We start from the raw sequence: 21229 nt of genomic DNA, 5'->3' as shown, positions 1-21229 counted from the left end.
TAACAAACTACATGTTACACCATATGTAAGAGGAAGCATATTGTATGTCACTCCCTCAGAAACAGAAGCAGGTAACTTGACGCAGACATAGCAGTCTTTTGCATCCATTACCTTGACATATTCACTCAAAAGCTTTGTGAATGTATTGCTTGAAAAATCACTAATAGATTTATCTTGATGAATGTTAGGCTGATGATCAATAACTTTTGCAGATGCACTATGTTTAGTTTGACTAACCAAAGCTTTGCTTGTCATGTTAACTTTGTGTAATTCTCTATTCATCTCTAATGGGATAATCACAGCTAAAACTAACCAGAGCAGAATTAAAATGAGCAGACACACCAGAGTCATCTTACAGCATCTCTTAAAAACAGAACACCTTGAAGTGCTCTCCTTAACATAAGGCATTTTTGGTTAGTTTTGCTTCAAAAATAAAACAAAAATTTTTAAAATCTAAAATTATATTTACACCCCTCTTTTAAAATATTTTTTTTTTTTTTTTTTTTAAAACCTTAAACAAGATTTCTTCGACCTTATGTCATACATAAGTTTTCTTCAACTAAACAGTTTTTCTTCGACCTTATGTCAGCTAACAAAATTTCTTCAGCCTTTTGCCAATTTAAAATTTCTGTAATTCAATCATTGTCACTAATTTCCTCTATTTCGTCTTCTTCTTCACTACTACCATAAATGTCAATAACAGGTGGAATTACTAAATAAGTCCACTCAGGAGACTTGTATTTCTGGTTTGGTCTTACTATTCTTTTTCCTTTTCTCGACACCACTTCAATTTTTCTTCCAACTCCAACTTCTTTTCCAGGACTCTTTTGACTACTGATTTCTTCAACTTGCTCTTTAGGTTTCTTGATCAACCTGACTCTCAATCTTCCACCAGGCCAGTAGTCTGCTTTTCTCACATATTTCTTCTTTGGTTCAGAAGCATTTGATTCTGACTTCCAAGTCCTTTTCTTTCTGTTTTCACTTTCACCATCCACGTCACTTTCTTCAGTTTCGTAGTCTGAAATTTCAATTGACTCAGGAACTTCTCTATTCGGCAGTTTTACTCCTTCAGGAACACCACTTTGATTTCCAACACTGGTACTTGGTAATTCGTCTTCTTCCTCTTCTTCAATTACCTCCAACTTCCCAGACTTTGGATTTCTGTTCCTTACTTCAGAGCTGGTTTTCTGCTTTTCGATACTCTCCTGGTCTGAAACTTCTTTTTGTTTCGCTTCTCTGTTTTTAACAGAAACAACTGAATCCTCAGTTATCTTTCCTTTTAACAGATTCTCTTCACCTTCAGAATCTATTTCAATAATTTCCAAGTCTTTTCTTGTTAAATTACCATTCACAGGCACAGGTTCCAGATGTCGACTTTCCTGTCGATCTTCAGAATCTGGATTTATTTCACCTTCTGCTTCAGAATCAGAATCATCTGTAGTATCACTTTCAACATCAGAACTCTCAGGAGTTGGTACTGGAATTGTATGACTAGGATGAATCCAACGTTTCAATCCTTTGCATTTTACAGCATTAGTAGTGATCAAAATTATTTGCCTAGGCTTCTGCCATCTAGGAGCCAGACAATTTCTTCTCCGATGTACTTTTGTTCTGACCCAATCACCAGGTCTCAGATCATGTGTCAAAACTTTTTCATTTGATTGTGCTTCAGTTCCCACCTGATTAGACACAGAAGTCACTATATCAGATAACCTTTTACAGTAATCCAAAATAGCACTGTCATTTATGCTCAACAGTTTACCTACAGGTACAAAAGCTTGCCTCATAACTCTTCCCATTAAAATGTCATGAGGACTCAAACCTGTCTTTTTATCTGGTGTACTTCTTAATGACATCAAAACAAGTGGAAGAGCATCTGTCCACTTTACACCTGTTTCAAGACACATTTTTCCAATTCTGTTTTTAATTGTTCCATTAATCTGTTCAACTACTCCAGATGCCTCTGGTCTGTATGCACAGTGTATCTTCTGCTCAATGCTCAAAGCTTCACAAATTAACTTCATCAGTTTGTTATCAAAATGGCTTCCTCCATCACTCTCAATAGTGACTGGAAAACCGTACCTTGGGATAATTTCTCTGAGCAGCAGTTTTGCTACTGTAATTGAATCACAATGTCGTGTAGGAAATGCTTCTACCCATCTTGAAAATAAACAAACAATCACAAGAACATATTTTAAGCAATTGTGTAAGGACATTTCAATGAAATCCATCTGTAACCTGGTAAAGGGACCACCCTCTCGACCAATTATTCCTGTTCCCACCACTGATTTTCTGTTTGGATTCATTTGTTGGCATGATAAACACCTTTGACAAAAAGATTCTGCAATTGTTCTGAATTTAGTATTGAACCAAGTCTCTCGGAAAAGTCTGATCATAGAATCTCTTCCAAGATGTGCCGGACCATGATATAATCTGGCCATATCAGCAATCAAACAATTTGGTAAGACCACTCTGCCATCTTTGTAAACCCACACTCCATCTTCATCACGTGGTCTACAATCTGATCTTAACCACAGATCTTTTTCCTCATCATCTGCTTCATTTTGTAAGTCTCTAATCTCATGCCATGTTTCTACAACCGTTGTTAGCATTAATGAATTTGAATCAGTTTCTTTACTCTTTTCCCGATTGTATGCACAACCTTTTCTTGCACAATATTTTGCCGTTTCATCTGCAAAGGCATTGCCTTTTGAGATATAATCAACTCCTTTAGTGTGCGCTGCACACTTGACAATTGCGATTTCTTTCGGCAATTGTATTGCTTCAATTAATCTCCTAATGAAAACTGCATTTTTAATCGGTGACCCTGCTGATGTCATATAGCCTCTCTGAGACCAGAGTTGTCCATAATCATGTACAACTCCATATCCATACTGACTATCAGTAATGATGGTAACTCTTATATCCTTTGATATTTCACAAGCACGAATCAAAGCAATCAATTCAGCCACTTGTGCTGATCGAACTCCTTCAAGACATGATGCTTCTTCAACATCTGCAACTGTACAGACTGAATATGAGGCTTTCAAAACACCTCCTTCAGATCTCAAACATGAGCCATCTACAAAGTAGACAAAATCTGATTCTGATAAAGGTCTATCTTTGATGTCATGTCTTGGTTTCGTGCAGAATTCCATAACATCTAAACATTCATGTTCTAATTCAGTGTCATCAACAATTTCAGAATCAGGCAGTAATGTAGAAGGATTCAGATTCAAACATCTTGAAATCGAAACTTTATCTGCTCCTAGTATGATTTTCTCATACTTTGTCAATCTGCTGCTTGTCAAATGCTGAGTTTTACCTCTTGTCAGCAATATTTCAACTGAATGAGGCACAAACACTTTCACAGGAAATCCCATAATGATTCCTTCACTCTGTTCAAGACTAACACTTGTAGCTGCAACTGCTTTCAAGCAACCTGGTAATGCTTTTGCAATGGGATCAAGTACTGCAGAGAAGTATGCAATAGGTTTCTTTAGATTTCCATGTCTCTGAATCAACACAGATAATGCACATCCTTCTCTCTCGCTACAATACAGTTCAAAATCTTTCTCATAATTCGGCATACCTAAAGCAGGAGCTTGGCATAAGCTCTTTTTCAAGTTCTCAAAGGATTCCATCTCAACTTCATTGAGAATAATCGGATCTTTTACATCAGACTTTGTTAGTCTCTGTAGTGGTTTTGCAATTACTGAAAATCCACTTATCCATTGTCGACAATAACCAACCATTCCCAAGAACATTCTGACCTGTCTCTGTGTCCTTGGAGGTTGCATTGCTTGAATCATTTTTATTCTTTCAATTGTCACTTGCCTTTTTCCCTTTGCAATTCTGTGACCAAGATATTTTACTTCTTGCTTGCAAAACTGTAATTTTCCTGGAGACACTTTATGTCCCTCTTCTGCAAGGCGATTCAACAGTATTATTGTGTCTGTCACACAATTTTCTCTTGTCTTTGCAGCTATCAACAAGTCGTCAATATACTGCACCAACGTAGACCTACCAGGTAAGTCTAGGTTTTCCAAAGATCTTTTTAACAATTCATTAAATATTGAAGGACTTTCTGTATAGCCCTGAGGGATTCTAGACCATCCGAGGGTCCTACCTTGGAATCTGAAAGCAAAGATTTCATAACTGTCTGGATGTAAAGGAACAGTAAAGAATGCATTGCAAAGATCAATGACAGTGTACCATTCAGCATCATGTGGAATCTGGTACAGAATTACTGCTGGATTTGGAACCACAGGACAACATGGAACAACGATTTGATTAACCTTTCTCAAATCTTGTACGATCCTAAATGTTCCATTTGACTTTTTAACTCCCATAATTGGTGAATTACAAGGACTACTCTCCATTTCTTTTAATACACCTTGTTTGATTAATTTTTCAATTATAGGCATAATACCTTCAATTGTTTCTGCTTTCATTTTATACTGTGGAATGTTAGGAAATTCTATTCCCTGTTTCAATGTAATTTTTACTGGATCTACGTTTTTCATCAGACCCATCTCATTCCCAGTAAAATCCCATATATCAGATTTCACTGTTTCCTTGAGCTCTTCAGGCAAATCTTTCTTTTCAAATGCAGGAAACAATTTTGTTTCTTCTGCTTCCATCATTATCATTGTCATTCTGTATAAACCATCTTCCTCCATTGTTTGTAACTCAACTCCATCAGGAGAACAATATATTCTGCAATTCATTTTACACAGAATATCTCTGCCTAGTAAATTTACTGGACTACTATTACAAACCACAAATCTGTGTTTGTCTCTATAATTTCCAATTTCAACTGGAACTGGATCAGTTAAATCAGTTTTAATTTGTTGATTGCTTACTCCAACAACTTGGATGGTATCCCCAGAGAGAGGTAGGTTTTCAATTTCCACTGATCTAACAGTAGAACGGGTAGCACCAGTGTCCACTAGAAAAGTAATGTCTACATCGTTAACTTTCCCGTTTACAAATGGACCAGACTGGTCAACCTCAAGAGTGGCTCCAACAACACACTCTTCCTCCTCTCTCGGGCACCGTCAGCAATAATCATCAGAATCACTGTCTTGGCTTTCTGTTAACAAAAATTGTTGTGAAACATTTTGCATTTGCACCCTTTGTTGTTTTTGCTGTTTTTGCGGTTTTATTACCTGTTCATTTCTCTGAAATCCCACACTTGAATTATATTTTTGAACTCCCCCACAATTCGGAAATGGTGGTTGTGGCAATTGATCCTGACGGTTATTCACCTGTTGCTGTTGCTGTCGCTGAATGTTTAACTCGTTTAACCCCTGTTGCATCTGTAGCTGTTGCTGCAGGTCAACACCATTCTGCATCTGTGGATTTAATAAGGGATTCTTTAAGTTTTTAGGAGGTTTAGGACACTCGTCTCTCCAATGTCCAAATTCGCCACAATTAAAACAAGGTAATCTTTGTTTCAACTCCTCAATCTTTGGGCTAAATTTTCTTGGAAAAGTATTACCTTTAAGCTTTCCTTGTATCTGGTTCGTGTTTCCAGTTTGAACAAAATTTGTGTTCTTATTACCCATGCTGGCAATTTGTTGCTCAGCCACTTTTACCTGAGCCCACATGGCTTTCTCTTTGAGCTTCTTTTGTCTCACCTCCAACTCATCACTGCAATACTTAGCTTTTCTCAGAATGTCATCCACAGAAAGTGATTGCCATCCTACAATGCTATTCCTGATCATGTCTGCAATTTCAGGTTTTAGTCCATAAACGAATCTATAGACAAAATGACTCATATCCTTTTCATCCAATTTTTCATAGCCACTGTATTGTTTAAAAATTAATAGTAACCTCTCGTAAAAAGAATGAACTGATTCTTTTGTTTCCTGATTTGTCCTTTCTATTTTAACCCAATCAACTTCTTTGGGTGGAATTTTGTTTTTCATCCAAACGATCACTTTTTCGTAAAAATCCATTACAAGAGGATTTGGAGCACCTGTTTCTTTAATACGTTCAGGTTCTGCTTTTGGCCAACTTATTGATATTTTGCATTCTGTCCAAAGATCTGATGGAACGACAATGTCGAAAAATCCATCTAAATCAATCCACAGAACTTTTGAGACTTTGATAAACCTATCCACCTGTCTATACCATTCTATTGGTTTCTCCCTCAATTTTGGAAAGTCATTTGTGAATAGCAGTATGTCCTGTCTTGACCAAGGGACATGAACATATCCTCCACCTGCAATCTCTCTCATTGGAAATTGTTTTGACAATTTTTCCAATCTTTCATCTTCCTTCTTTTTCGTCCATTTCACTCTCCACTTATTGAGTTCTCCCAGCTTTTTGATGTAAACAATCAAATCTTTTATATGCAGTATTCTTCCCATTGAGTTCAAACTCTCAATGTCACTTTCTGAAAAGTCTAGTCTGTAATGCTTTGCAAAATTCTTTTGTTTACTCACATCAATTTCAAGTTCCGCTGTTAGTTCCTCTAACTGATCATATTTATTTTTAGTTTTCCACTGAATACTTTTACAAATGAACAGTAGTTCATCATCTCGATAATAATTCAAACTATCTGGACCAATTGTTCCAATTATTAATTCTTCAATATTTGCTTTTAATTTAGCCACATCAAGTTTCGGAGTGGTCACCCTAACTTCAGGACTCCCTACATCTGAAATAGCACCCATTGGTGTTTTTGGAGTTAAATCCTCATTAAAGGTTAAATCTGGCATTCTAGATCTCGAAGAGTTTATTTCAGATATGTCTGAGTAAAATTTTTCAGCAACCTTTTGAATTTCTGCATTTAAAGGAATAGTTAACCCTGTCTTGTTTGATTCTCTTTGGTCAAATACAGGCTGAACAGGACCAATTGTTACTGGAACTGTCACAGCTTCCATGCCTTTTGTCATTCGTCTAATTAATTCTTCCTTAGATTTTAAATATTCAGCAGAATCAACTGTCTCAATATTTCTTGTTTCTCTTGCATAATCTTTTGGAGCTTCCCTTGCTCTTGGAGTCATTGCAAAATGTCTACCTTCATATCGAGCATTATCAAATTCTGGTCTTCTAGGAGTTTCAATAATTTCACAATTATTTGGATAAAGTTTAGGAGTTTCATTAATTGGAGGTGCACTCGGTGAAGTTTCAGTAGAAACCACCGGAGTAGACCATGATCTAGGAGGTCTCAAAGGTTGATTCTTTCTAGCTATAGTGTATATTTCTTCCATAACTGCATCTTCAGATTCACTTTCTATAGATTTCCCAGCAGGAGTACCCATAACCATTTCCTGTATTAAATACAATCCTTCACTCATGTTTCCCTGTCTCCACATTCTCAACCTGTCTTCATGAGTATCTCTTCTCCAAGCTGGAGGTTTAGAAGGTCTTTTAATTCCACTTGCTTCTCTTTGTAACTGATACATCTCATCTTCCCACTCAACTAAAGCTTCAAATTGAGTTGGTCTCGGTTTTGGAATAAGAGCATTCATTTTCTCTCGTAAATTTCTCAAGACTTTTACATTAAATGAACCATCATCAGGCCAAGTTAAAACACCGTCGTTCTTTGTATAGCGTTTCCAGCTATCAAACCATAAAACAGTATGATATCCATATTCACCTTCCATGTACGCTGCAGGCGTTTTATACTTATGAAGTAATTTACCACCTCGCGTTTCGATTTTCTTGTCAGGCGAAAATAAATTTTTAAATTTCTGAAATAATGTTGGCTTTTTCTCAACATGTTTAAAATGATAACTCATTTTTAAAAGTTAAATTTAATTCACAAAATCGTTCGTAAAATATTTCCGGGATGTTCCGCAAAGCAACCAATCCGTGCGCGAAACACACTAACAAGCCAATGACAGTTGAGCTACGTCACTTTTCTGCTCAACAAATAAAAATGGAGTTTTTCTGAAGGACCAATCAGCTTACAGGTCGTCAGAGACTCAAGAGCCAATCAGAGTACAGTTTATGACGTAGGTTACCCAATCCCAGCGCGGCTCTGTGACGTACACAGCAGCTGCGGTTTCTCGTTTCTCACTCCTGGCGCTTACCCCTCCTTCACAAAATCTTTTCACAACGCCATTTTAAGAACACTTTTCAGTGTAAATTAATTCTTAAACAATGACAATAAGGACTCATCTGTTTGTTTCACTATTTAGGATAGTTTACATACATTCAAGTATCCACACTTCGGAATAGTCGGCGCTATTCACACTAAGGATAATTCTCAATTGTCAGTAGAGTAACTCTTACCCCACCCTTCTAACACGTAAAATTATGAACTCGTTTTCCTCTGAACGCACCGCGAAGTGACAGTTCTAAGAGTTCCACTTGAACATAAATTACAAATCAAACTCGCACTTTCACACGGAAAAATTCCCTAAATTCAAACACACATGAAATCCGTACAGGACTCTCACCTGTTTATAGAAATCATGCACCGTTAGCAAAATAACGACGTTATCCGTACAGGGCTCTCACCTGTTTATAGATATAAAACATGTATCCCTACAGGACTCTAACCTGTTTATAGATAATCATGCACCGACGCTACTCTGCCCTTCACTCAAGCTCGGATATAACTAATACTCTTATCACAGTGAGTTTTATGGAAGGCGCTTTGTCCCTATTCTCATGCTGCTCTAATTTCTTAGAAAACCCTCACTATACAAGATTCACACCTAGCCCTAACACTGTGCTGCACGGCGACAACACTATGGTACACGGCGATACCACTTGTGATACTCGGCGATATCACTGCAAACAGAACAGATGACTTGCGTGACTAATTTCTCGCCACACAATCTATACCGGTATAGCTTACAGATAGCACGAAAAACAAACTCAACATGTGTTAAAACATCGATCCTATTTCCATACCATAACACTTTAGTAACCCTTAGCAACCAACATATTACCTTGGTTACCCTTAGCAACCATCCTCTGCTACCAGAGAATTGATCCAGCGGCCTATAGAAAATATATCATAAACAACACTACCCAACTTCATAACCTATAAACAAAATTCTACACTAACTTATGGACCCATTTATAAACAAGACATATTTGGGCCTACTGAATCAGGTGGTCAGATTAAATCTATATACACCTTATTTACAAACTATATACAATTTTTTATTATACATCTGCGGAAGGAATATTGTCATTATAACAATTCCTAATTATTTAAACGACCACCATTGGAGATGTGATCTAGCTAATAGTAACCTGCACTTCTGAATAATCAAGACCAGCTTGTTTGTCAAAAGTAAGATTTTTATTTACTAAATTATGGTATTTCAAAATGTAGTTTTATAAATGTAATTTTATTAGCAATAAAGTAAGCATGTTTGAAAAGCTTCATGAGAAAAATACAGTTTAAGTAAGAAATTTAAAGTTTAAGTAAGGTTTTTATAGTTTAGCATTTCTAAAGCCTAAGTCCCTAGCTAAGCTAAATAAATGGAAAATAAAGTAAAGTTCTTTGAGGATTCTTACGTGCTCCACGCAAAGTCCAGCAGCACTTCACCCTCATCGGAAAGTCAGAAAGCAGCAGCCAGCCCATCCCTAAGGGCATGACTTTTTATACCTTTCTATGCTAGCTAATCTAAGCGAAGGAAAGTTTTCATAAATCCACGATGTCCCATTGGTTGAGAGTGACAAGTGACATGTCACCCACATTTCAAAACTTCCATTAGGTCACATTTCTTAAAGACCATTGTCTTTTCCAAACATGACTAGGAGCTTCCTTGGTTTGCAACAATTGTAAATTAATGTTCTCGCAGCGTTCATTTCACTTCCACGGGTGCCAAGTTAGAGCTGACAAAATTGTCCTTTATCACCGGTTTCCGACCTTGGCCACGTCCGACAGAATGATGACAGCATGTCAGATTTGCTTAGTGAATGTAGCTTTGACGAACACTTTTTCAGAATGGGCATCTCGTGACTTTTGCAGAAGTAAAATTCAGCTTTAGCAAACTCGAGCAAACTAGGCCCAAAAGCAGGCAACTTATGCTTTCTAGTAATAAACAAACACAAGAAAAGTATTAATGTAAGAAATAATGTTGATTCTGTATCCACCCTAGGTTTACTAATTAATTAACCCTCCCGATTAGTCTAATGTTACCTAGCGAATGCAAACAAATAAAGCAGCGTTTATATCTACCAGTCTTCATGAATCCATGAAACTTATGTGCACCTAAAATAGTAGAAATGACACCACATAGACAAGGAAAAGCAAAATAAGCACATGCCTCTTTTAGGTTTGCTGCAGTTAGTAATGACAAAAACGAAAACAACAAATTATTTTATTATTTTGCACGAACAAAAAGATGCAACACTTATGCACGTTTATGAGCACACATGTTAGTCCCCCCATGTGTAAAGTTTAATCTAGATTATATTAGCACAACACATTACAAATCATTAATTTAATTATTCATGTTATGGAAATGTGACTTCGCGAGTTTAAACAAAATTCTGTTTTCTATCTCGCTCCATCAAGAGCCATTTTTGCTCTCCAGCGCAGGGCCGGAGCCACAGAATTACTAAAAAAACTGCACTGGCTCCCAGTCGCTAAGAGGATCGTCTTTAAGGCGCTTACCTTTGCCTTCAAGGCCCTTCATCGGATTGGCCCTAAATATCTACAGAAGCGCCTGGCTTTCTATGTACCTCGTAGGACACTACGTTCCGCGACTTTATTCAAAGCTTTGATTCCTCCCATCTGCCGGGCTAGAATCGGAGGACGCTCTTTTCGCTTTCTGGCGTCTCAAGGCTGGAATGACATGCCTGTTCTGCTCAGGAAAGCCGAGGACCTGCTCTCTTTTAGGAAAGGTTTAAAAACTTGGCTTTTTACTCAGTAATTGTCTTTTCTGTTTTTTTTCTGTTTCCGTAGTGTTATGTCTCTCTCAGAATGAGGGTTTTTTGTCAAAGCGCCGGGACACTCCTAGGAGTAGCCGTGCGCTATAAAAGAGCATTTTTAACATAACATAACATATGCTCTCGCTTGGCGAGAGCTTTATATTGCCCTCACCAAGCGAGGGAAACACCTATGTCCCAGAGGTGGGCACCCCATGGCACAGTTGAGCCCGGCCCTGGAGGATGTTATGGTATGTTAAAAGTATTTATAGAGCGCGCATCCACCAGCCAGTTTCTTGGTGCTGAGTATAGGAGCAGAACCTGCAGCACATATGGCATCTCATTCCTATGCTTGTGTAAAAAGCCATGTTTTCAAAAGTTGTCTAAATCTGACATAACCAGCAGTCATTCTGATGTTAGGTGGAAGAGAATTCCAGAACCGAGAGGCCAATATAGAAATTCTAGAAACTCCTAGTCTCTTCTTCTTAAAAGGGGGTATAGCCAGAAGGCTAAGATGGGATGACCTCAAGTTGCAAGAGGGTATGTACTTTCGAATTCAGTAAGAGATACATTCAGGACTGTTGCCATGGAAAGATTTAATAATTATACATCCAGTCTTAAAAGCCAAGCATTGTTTAATCGGCAACCAATTAAGTTTCCTCATCAGGGGGGTAATGTGGCACATCCTAGGTTGTTGGTAAACCAGACTGACTGCCTTGTTTTGTACCAATTACATCTCTTAATCAGGTATTTAGGGAGGCCGAGGTAGAGTGAATGATTATATTCCATTCATGAGATATCTAATGTGAGGACAACCTGAATGAGGGCTTCCAGGGTGAGAAATTTATGGGGATGGGGTCCCTAGGGGAAATGATGGCTTCGGGAGGGGGGCCATGCGCCTCCCCTCTTCTTTCAATTGCACGGCCAGGCCCCGGGGTATGGGGTCACCGGGGCTAATCATGACCCCAGGAGGGGGGGCCCCCTCACCCTTTTTCTCACAGCCTGTCCCCAGGGAGCTTGTGATCCCCAAGGACTAATATGGCCTGGAAGGGGGGGGGCACATATATGTATCAGCGGTCCCCAGGGAGATGATGGTCCCTAGGGCTGAATACAGCTCGGGAGGGAGGCCATGCATCCCCACTCCCCCCATTATTATCATTAATCCTCCATCCCAGGACCAGGCCTACCGGGGGGCAAAAATAAAAAACATGGGAGCCCACGCTTGGTTCTTGTTTTCAGTTTTGCTGCAAATTCATCGATCCTCTGCGAAATCACAGCAAAAGTCAAAAAAGATTTTTGGCCCCTGGCAGGGTCTCTGTGGGACCCCACCACCAGACCTAGTGTATCAGGGACTTCCTACTCTGCCCCCTTCTTTTTTTATTGCCTTTTGTCTTGGGACTTAAAAGAGTATGAGTCCCAAGATGGCAGCCAACTGGGTGAAGTGTTGGCAGCCAATCAGATCTCCGCATGAGATCTGTCAGATCCGCAGAGGGTTAGCATCCATAGATATCAATATTAATGTTTCTTAAATAACTCAAATAATACTGAACAGATTTACGGAAAATTACAAAAAGGGCTCTTTCTGGACCAAGAGCTAGCTTTCTGTGTAATTCCGTTCAGCAGTTTGGGCTGTAGTCGTGTTCAAAATTGCGATAGGCAATTCCACGGGGAAAACACATTTTTTGAAACATCCCTTTTCATGGACCCGCTTGACAGATCACCCCGAAACTTTCAAGGCAGCAGATGAAGTGAGTGGCAAACTAGTTTCGAAAATGTAGTGAAAATTCATCAAACACCACCAAGGTAATTAGCAGAACAAAAAAACGATTTGTCTATGGAGACTAGATCCTAACTATTACTCCCTACTGACATACGCCTGTAGGTAATGTTTGTCTGTATGTATGTGTGTGTACATATTTACAGTTTTATAACAAAAAACTGTAAAAATTCACCAGTTATACTTTACTGAGCTAACTATAACTTGCAATCTGACATGCACTGTTTATAGCCTCACATACTACATTTCTCATGATATGCTAAATCGCATTTTTAATGATATATATACATTATATAAACATTTTACTTATAAAATCATATTTAAACATTTTAAAACATACATTAAATATTAACAATAAATTAATTTTACATTAAAAAACATAGTAAAACATATCAAACTTAATAAAAAAATAAAATGAATACAAAACCAAACAAATTTAATGTAAATTAAAAAGTACAGTTTCTTGTGAATAATGTAAACATTAAATACAAAAAAAATATATATTTTTTTAAAACCACCCAAAATAAACAATACTAGAGAAAGTGTTGGACTTTGAAGGAGTCAAATTTACTATTCTAACTCCTATATAAGTAAAAGCAGGGAAAGAGTTGGACTTTGGAGGAGTTAGATATACTATTCCCACTCAAATCTAAGCAACAGTAGAGAAAGTGTTGGACTTCACAGGGGTTCGATTTTCTATTCACACTCCAATCTTAGTAACAGTGGGGAATGCTGACCTTGTGAGGGGTGACATTTAACATTTCTTTTCCATCGTACACAAAACAAAGAAAGCGTTGAACTTTGGAAGGGTTAGACTTACAATTGCCACTCCACTCTAAGCAAAAGCAAGGAGTGTGTTGGACTCTGGAGTGGTTAGGTTTACTATTCCCACTCCAATCTAAGCAACACTATGCAAATTATTACATTTCGGGAGGGTTAGATATAATATTTCCATTTTAATCTGAGCAACAGTAGGAAAAAGTGATGAACTTTAAAGGGATTAGATGTAATATTTCGACTACAATGTGAGTATAAACAGGGAAAGAGTTGTTAATTATTAATTAAAACAAATACATTTAAAACAAAGAATACATTTTACACAACATTTTTATTGAATACTCTAATCAATACATTTCAATCAGTTAACAAATAATTAAGAAATAAGATAATAAACATATGAATTCACTAATGAAACAATCAACATAATTAATTACCAATTAATATTTGTATTAACATAAACAATAATTAAAAATAAAGAATAATCATTTATATTTTCAATAACTTTCAACATAAAAATTAAATACAAATAAATAAATAAAAAATTTATAACGTCCCAAATGAATCCTTTACAAGACCAACAACTTGCTACTAACTTAAAAATGACTAATTGTCTTTAAAGGAAATTGCATTACACATTAATAATGACAAACTTTTCTAAATTAAGTAAAATAACAGTTAATCAAATAAATAATTCACAACACTACCAATTGATAATTTAATTATTATAAGAAATAAAATAAAAAATAAACATTAAAGTATATATAACTTTCCACCATAAGCCCTTAAAACCAAACAGCCTGCTACTAAATTACATTAATTGCACTCTAAAAATTACATACTATACCCCAAAAAATTAAAACCAATTATTAGTGTAATTCTAATACCTAATAATAATACCATGTTATTATATATATCAAATGAATTAATAATAAACGGTATATCTATATTAAAGTAAAATATTTTATATAGAGCTATATGTTTAAAAAAACGGTAGAGTATATCTAAAAAATAATATTCTTACATTCGATATTCTGTCCCACAACTTGTTTTGAGTTGCCAATATTTTTGACATGATATTCGTGTATCATAATATTTTCCCACAATATTTCAGTCATTATCCAATCAGTTCAATACAAAATAGTTCAGGTATATGTTCCTTGTATTCTGTATTTCTCCATCCGATACGTAGAGTGCTTAACAAAGTAATCTGATGTCACATATCCTTAATCTCTATCACACTCCAATCTTGAATTTCCAGCTAGTTGAAAAATGCCAATTCAAATTCTTTTTTGAAAAAATAATATATTCAATAACAGAATACAGTTATAAACTGGTGTTTATTTGCAATACTCTTAACCATAAATTGATCTCATTTCCATTTACAAAGTTATTTGACCTATGTTACTAACTCTCCTACCTCTTGTGTGCAAATCTTAAAGTACTGATCTTCTAAAACTTTTGTAAAGAGGTCCCTGCAAGAATGTGGCGGGCTATTGTAAGAGAGGGGGAGGAAAGCATTAATGTAAAATTGCTAATCTTCAGTGGGTACAGTGCCATCTGAACATCTTTTCCCACACACTTCCCTTTGTGACTTGACTAGACAGACTCTTGAGTGTGTTACTAATTATTACCATGGTCTAGCGATCAGTCCCTTCAAAACCAGTCAGTTCTACATACATTGCTGTACTGCTCTATAACTGAGTAAAGTGAACTCTCCATTCATGAAATGCACAGATCCTTGCTAGTGCTCCATTGAAGCCTGTCACAATGAAGTGCAATGTTATATCCGTGTGTACTTTAGGGACCTCTTTACAAAAGTCTCAGAAGATCAGTACTTTCAGATTTGAGTTAAAAAAGGTACAATAAGAAATACAGAGGGAGAGAGAAAAAGACAGAGGTAGCACTTTAAGTAATTTTCCTTCAGCCCTTGACTTTCATGTGTTTTTCGTGGTTGCCATTGTTTGGATGAGCTGTCCATCAAGGACATGGCATTTCGTGGATAGGTATATTGTTGCAATGTTTTCCCATTGGGTCTTAATGATGGAGTTCAAGTAGTCCTTTTGATAGGCTAGAGCCAGTGTGTGGTCAGCTGTATGCTCACACATTTTAATCCTTGGTTTATGGGGTTTTGGGTTAAAAGTACATGCTGTTGGGATATGTTGAAATGTTAGGGAAAAAAAGTGCTATTCAATAATCACCCTAGCACATTCATAATGCATACGTACTCATAGGCTTTCATATGAATACAACGAAAATACCGGCCCTAGTAAAAAGTATCTATATTGCAATATTTTGCTGTCCATGCCTTTTAAGTTCAACATTGAACTCTTCAGATTTCTAGCTTCAACATTATTGTAGCATAAGATTTAGGCAGGTGACCAAACATTACAGATTCCACCCCCCCCCCCGACAGTCCAGGTTTTCAGAGAACTGCGCCGGTGTCTCTATGCTTTTTAAGTCCAGTCCAGGATTTCAGGACAAAGGCCAAGTCATCCGGGAAAGCAGCATTGAAATGTAAAAGGTCGCCTCGGCCGCAAGCTCCCATCAGATGGGAGAGAGACCTAATGCTATTCAAGCGTAAATGTGTGCCTATGTATATATATATACATATATATATATATATATATATATATAGAGCACCCCAGGATTTTGGAAGTGTGTGAAATGTAAGGCCTGTGAACATGCTCAAAACATCGTGTAGTATAAATTACAAAATGGAAAGATTGAAAAGATCATGGACCACATTACCTGTGAGTCAAAACATGTAATCTATAGACTCAAGTGTCCATGTGAAAAATACTATGTTGGGAGCACAATTAACAAACTGAAGTTGCGCATTCTCCAACATCTACGGGCCATAAAGAACAAGGATCCAAACTACCCTATGGCGAAACATTTCAACGATCATCACCAAGGAGATTGCTCTCAATTAACATATTTGGGGATCAGATTTGTAAAAAAATCTGAAAGAGGGGGGGATCTAACCTTGAAATTGCAGAGAATGGAAAGCCGAATGATCCTTGGAATGGGCACAGAATACCCACATGGACACAATCTGGATGCCGAACTACATGTACACCTCTAGAAAGCTGGACAATGTAAATAGAACAAAACAAACATCAATCAGAATCTGGACATTAACCTCTGTGTAAATAAGATGTAAATAATGTAATGAAAGTGAAACCTTCTCAAATTGTGAAATCGAACTCCATCGTCAAGAAAACAGTATCATATGTATATAAAGCAAGGAAGAAATACAGAAAAAACAAAGATTGGGACCAATAAGGGAGGATTGAAGACATGAACTAAAACTGTACACAAGGGGAAATGAATGTAAATATGAAATACAACTGGGGCTCTGACAGGAACCGTCAAGGGATATGATAAAGTACTTTACAGACATATTACCTTGAAATGAGCAAAAGAAGAATATAGACGCCTTATCTGCTGTTTGCCACCCGGGAGAGGAGAGGAGAAGGACTCACGGACCCTCGGAGCTGACCTGTTGCCCTTTGTCTCCTGGGTGCCGCTGCTCCCGCTCCCGCTCGCCGCACCCGCTTCGCGGGTGCCGCTTCGCGGGCTGCAGCGAGGGGCCAGCTTGAAAGGCAGTAGGCTGACTGAGGAGGCGGCAAGGAGGAAGGCGTGTACACGCAGGGACTCGAAAGACCAGGAGTCCCTGTGCCGCTCAGGTGCGCACGGCCGTGCCCCCAGCGAGACACGCCCCCGCCCAACCGAGAACTAAAAGGCGTTTGTTTCCTCCTGCCTGCGGGACGCCTTATCTGCTGTTTGCCACCCGGGAGAGGAGAGGAGAAGGACTCACGGACCCTCGGAGCTGACCTGTTGCCCTTTGTCTCCTGGGTGCCGCTGCTCCCGCTCCCGCTACCGCTCGCCGCACCCGCTTCGCGGGTGCCGCTTCGCGGGCTGCAGCGAGGGGCCAGCTTGAAAGGCAGTTGGCTGACTGAGGAGGCGGCAAGGAGGAAGGCGTGTACACGCAGGGACTTGAAAGACCAGGAGTCCCTGCGCCGCTCAGGTGCGCACGGCCGCGCCCCCAGCGAGACACGCCCCCCGCCCACAACGGCCACTACTTAATAGGCTGCTTGGCGCACAGCGGGACGCGTGCGGGACGCCGAGCGAAGCCTGGGCAAAGGGCGGGCAGTCTGTGGCAGTCAGGGGCTGTCTAGGGCTGGGCTGGGCCACCTTCTGTGATTTGTTACCCGGATATCGCCGGTGAAATCGCAAACTCTAGCGTGAGTATATGCTCTTCCCCTGTTTCCTGGACTAATGACAACCCGCTCAGGGAAGAATTTAAGGGGAGGAGGTGGAGGGTGCTCAATCGGCGCAATAGGCACTATGGATAAATTCATAACCCGAGTTGCTGCCGTTATCGAGAAGGAGATCGTCATGACGGAGCGGCGGCTTTCATTGGACCTAAACCCGTCGAAGAGATCATCCCTGGGCTCCATAGCTCATGCTTTTCCCCCATGAGCTCCCCTGCCCAACCGCTAACCCCTCCTCATATACATGAGGAACCTCAGCTTGTTTCACTAAGGGCCAGCATCGATAGACTTGAAAACTTGGCTGCATCGTCTACTCTCCACCCTGAGGCTGCCGGCTCTGAGGCACCGCTCCCCATAATATCAAGCCCTGCTGTTCCTCCAGCTTCAGCAAGAGAACCGGGGTCCTCGGACAAACTAATGCCGGACCCCAGGATTCTGACCACAGGGAAAACAAAAAGGAAAAGGACTGTCAGCCCGTTTAAAAAGAGCTCCATGAAATGGTACAGGAAACTGCGGAAACGGGGTCTGAAGGGCTCATTCTCTAAGCACCAAACTAACACCCCTTTTGTATTTAAGGGGGCAGGCTCCATTACTGCTAACGCCAGTGCCATTTCCTCTTCTGCCCCGCAGTCCTTGCCTCTCTGTGCCCCGGTTACTTTTGTCCAGATGGAGGGGCTGCTGAAATCTCTTTTGGTCCCGATTGTTGATAAAGTAGCAGGGATGGGAGAAAGGCTAGACAGGCTCGAACAATCGACCCTGGACAGCTTTTTCTCGCTGAATGCTCTGATTAAACTACACTTCAAGACAAGGGAGGAGGGGCAGGGAGGGAGCACCCTCAACAGTTCCACCCCGGTGTCTCAGCTCGCCCTTCCAGATACAGCACTCGCGACCAATGTAACAACATCGCAGCCGGTCGACATTGCACCTGCTGAGCCACGGAGGGCTCCTTCTCCTGTGGGTAGCACTGGTCAAGCAGTGCGAGCTGCTCCAAGTATCTTGAAGCACCCCAAAGCATCGGGTCGGACAGAGCTGCCGGGGAGGAACGATCAAGTAACAACTAAGGGAACTCCTACAGGGTCTGGCGAAAGTAAAACCACCCCGTATGCCCATACTGTTACAACCTCACACGCTAGCAATCCCCCAATGCGACCGCAAATCCCAACATCTAAGGTTGTCCATAAAGGCGTACTGTCTAAAACTTCCCCCAAATCTCCTCCAGTCAACTTGCCATCAGATTGCCACCCATATGTTGCCGTCCTGATTAACGTACCCACACTAAAGGCTGGTACCAATGAATCCCCCCAGGCATTAATAAATAAAACTATGCACTGGGTCGAATCCAACAAACCCCTAGCTAGGGGCCTTGATGGCCATATCATAGGAGCAAGAAGGGTGAACTGGGTGGGCTATGGTCAAAAGAAAGTGGAAGGTGAATGTGTGGTGGTTAACTTTAGAGACAGTAGAGTAGCACAATCCATTTGCGACTCAAATCCTAATCTTGGGGGGCAGGGAATCAGCTTAGTGGATTTAACATTCTTCTATCCAAGAATAACCCCACTTCTGACTGGTCGAGACTTTGGGTCAGGGCAAAACAACAGCCTTAACTACTTTGATTTCCCTACCAAACCTCGGTTCTATCCTCAGGCAGCTTGGCAACCAACTGGGCGGAGCCCTCTGGGATATTGAAACGAACCAAATCCTGTCGAGTTGGTCGGAGACGACATTGCTGCGGGAGACCCCCCACCCATGTATGAGAGAAGCCAGGCTCGAGCCGAGCAAGAAGGGGTTAGTACTCTAGTGTTACAGAAACCTGTGGCGGGTGAGAACGAACCAACTTCCGGCGCTGCTACAGCTGTGACGGATCCAGTTCTCAGGATTTTCAGCTGGAACATCGCCGGAATTGATAGGAAGCTGGAGTTGCCCGAATGGAGTGCCTTCGTAGAGGGTTACTCCATCTGCATATTCCAAGAGACATGGGCCCTGGAGCCCCGTCACAAGGTGGGTTATTCGTCACACTTTATCCCCGTGGTCAAGCCCGTGGCAGGGAGGGGTCGCCCCTCGGGGGGTCTCCTCATCTGGGTTGCAGCCTCTCTAGACTGCAGGGTGGAGGAGCATTTTACAAACTCCCCTGACATACTCAACATCATGCTGAAGGATTCCGGGGGTCGCATCCAGCTAGACATCTAAAACGTCTATGCTAGAGGTACAAGGGGGGGAGTGCAATCAGACACCATAGCACTCCTGGAAGACTTGCTAAGAAAACGGCCAAGGAACTCGAGCACTATGGTGACGGGTGACTTTAACTGCACGTTCGAGCCCCTTGGTCATGATGATGTGTTGGGTTTAGAGGAGGAGGATGTGAAAAGGGGGATCCCGGCCTTGGTCCTGCCCCCATTAAGAAATGGACGCAAGTGGCCTTACAGATCAATGCACTAAATCTGGAATTTGATCTAAGGGCAGTAAACGGGAGGTCCAAATCGGATGTGCAGGGCGCACACACATATAACAGGCCCAATCATACATCGAGAATAGATTATATTCTTCTCGACGTATGTCTATGGAGTACCCTGAGTGATATGAAGATTATTGAGAGCATTGACAGTGACCATAATCTTCTGTCTCTCGATCTGATTCCAGGGTGGCTTAGGGATATGGATAGGTCCAAACGATCATTGCTGGCACCCATTACCCCGAGATTTACGGTAGCTAACTGTGAGAGACGGCTAAAATGGCCCAAGATCGCCTTGTCCAGCGAGAAACTTTCTATCATAGGGGTCCTGCTGGTCGAGGCCCAGAGCAAACTGACCCTATTGCCTAGTGCACCAAAGGAGGTCACGCAAGTCTTTTGTGCCCTAATTGGTGCACTGGGCAAACTCTTTGTTTTACCCAGCGGCGCCCGGAGTATGCCCAACAGGATAGATCCCTGGACAAAACAGGGCTGGTATACAACTAAATGCAGGCACAAGAAAACGGCCCTGATAGAGGCAGTTAAATCTAAGTCCCCAATTGCAGTCAGATTAGCCAGGAAAGACTATTCCCTGACCATAAAGGCGGCTAAAAATGAATGGGAGGTGAAGTTTTGGGAAGATCTTTTGACCGCAAGCAAGGGAAAGGACGCAAGGAGCTTTTGGAGTCTGATTAACAATAAGAATAGGCCAGATGGGTCGCTTGTTCCTTGCAACATCCCCGCCCAGCTCTGGTATACTCACTTTGAGGCCCTTTACTCCCACACTGTAGGGGCTCTTAGTGATTCCTTTTCCCTTGTGAACGATCTAATGGTCAGTGATATGGATGACTTCACTGAGAGGGAGGTAGAAGCAGTAATTAAGTCTGTGGTCCCACTAAAAGCTGCGGGGCCTGACGGGATCCCCGGCGATTTGCTCCGTGCCAATCCCAAGGTATGGGGCAAACTGATTGCCACTTTACTAAACGCAATTATGAGGGGTGCATCAGTACCTGATTCCTGGAAGGGGGCGGAGGTTGTCCCGATCTACAAAAAGGGATGTCGGGACAGCCCCGCCAACTACAGGCCAATCAGCCTGAT

The sequence above is a fragment of the Lissotriton helveticus genome, chromosome 2_1 (genome assembly GCF_964261635.1).
Source record: "Lissotriton helveticus chromosome 2_1, aLisHel1.1, whole genome shotgun sequence".
Lineage (NCBI taxonomy): Eukaryota > Metazoa > Chordata > Amphibia > Caudata > Salamandridae > Lissotriton > Lissotriton helveticus.
This window is presented reverse-complemented; position numbering follows the sequence as displayed.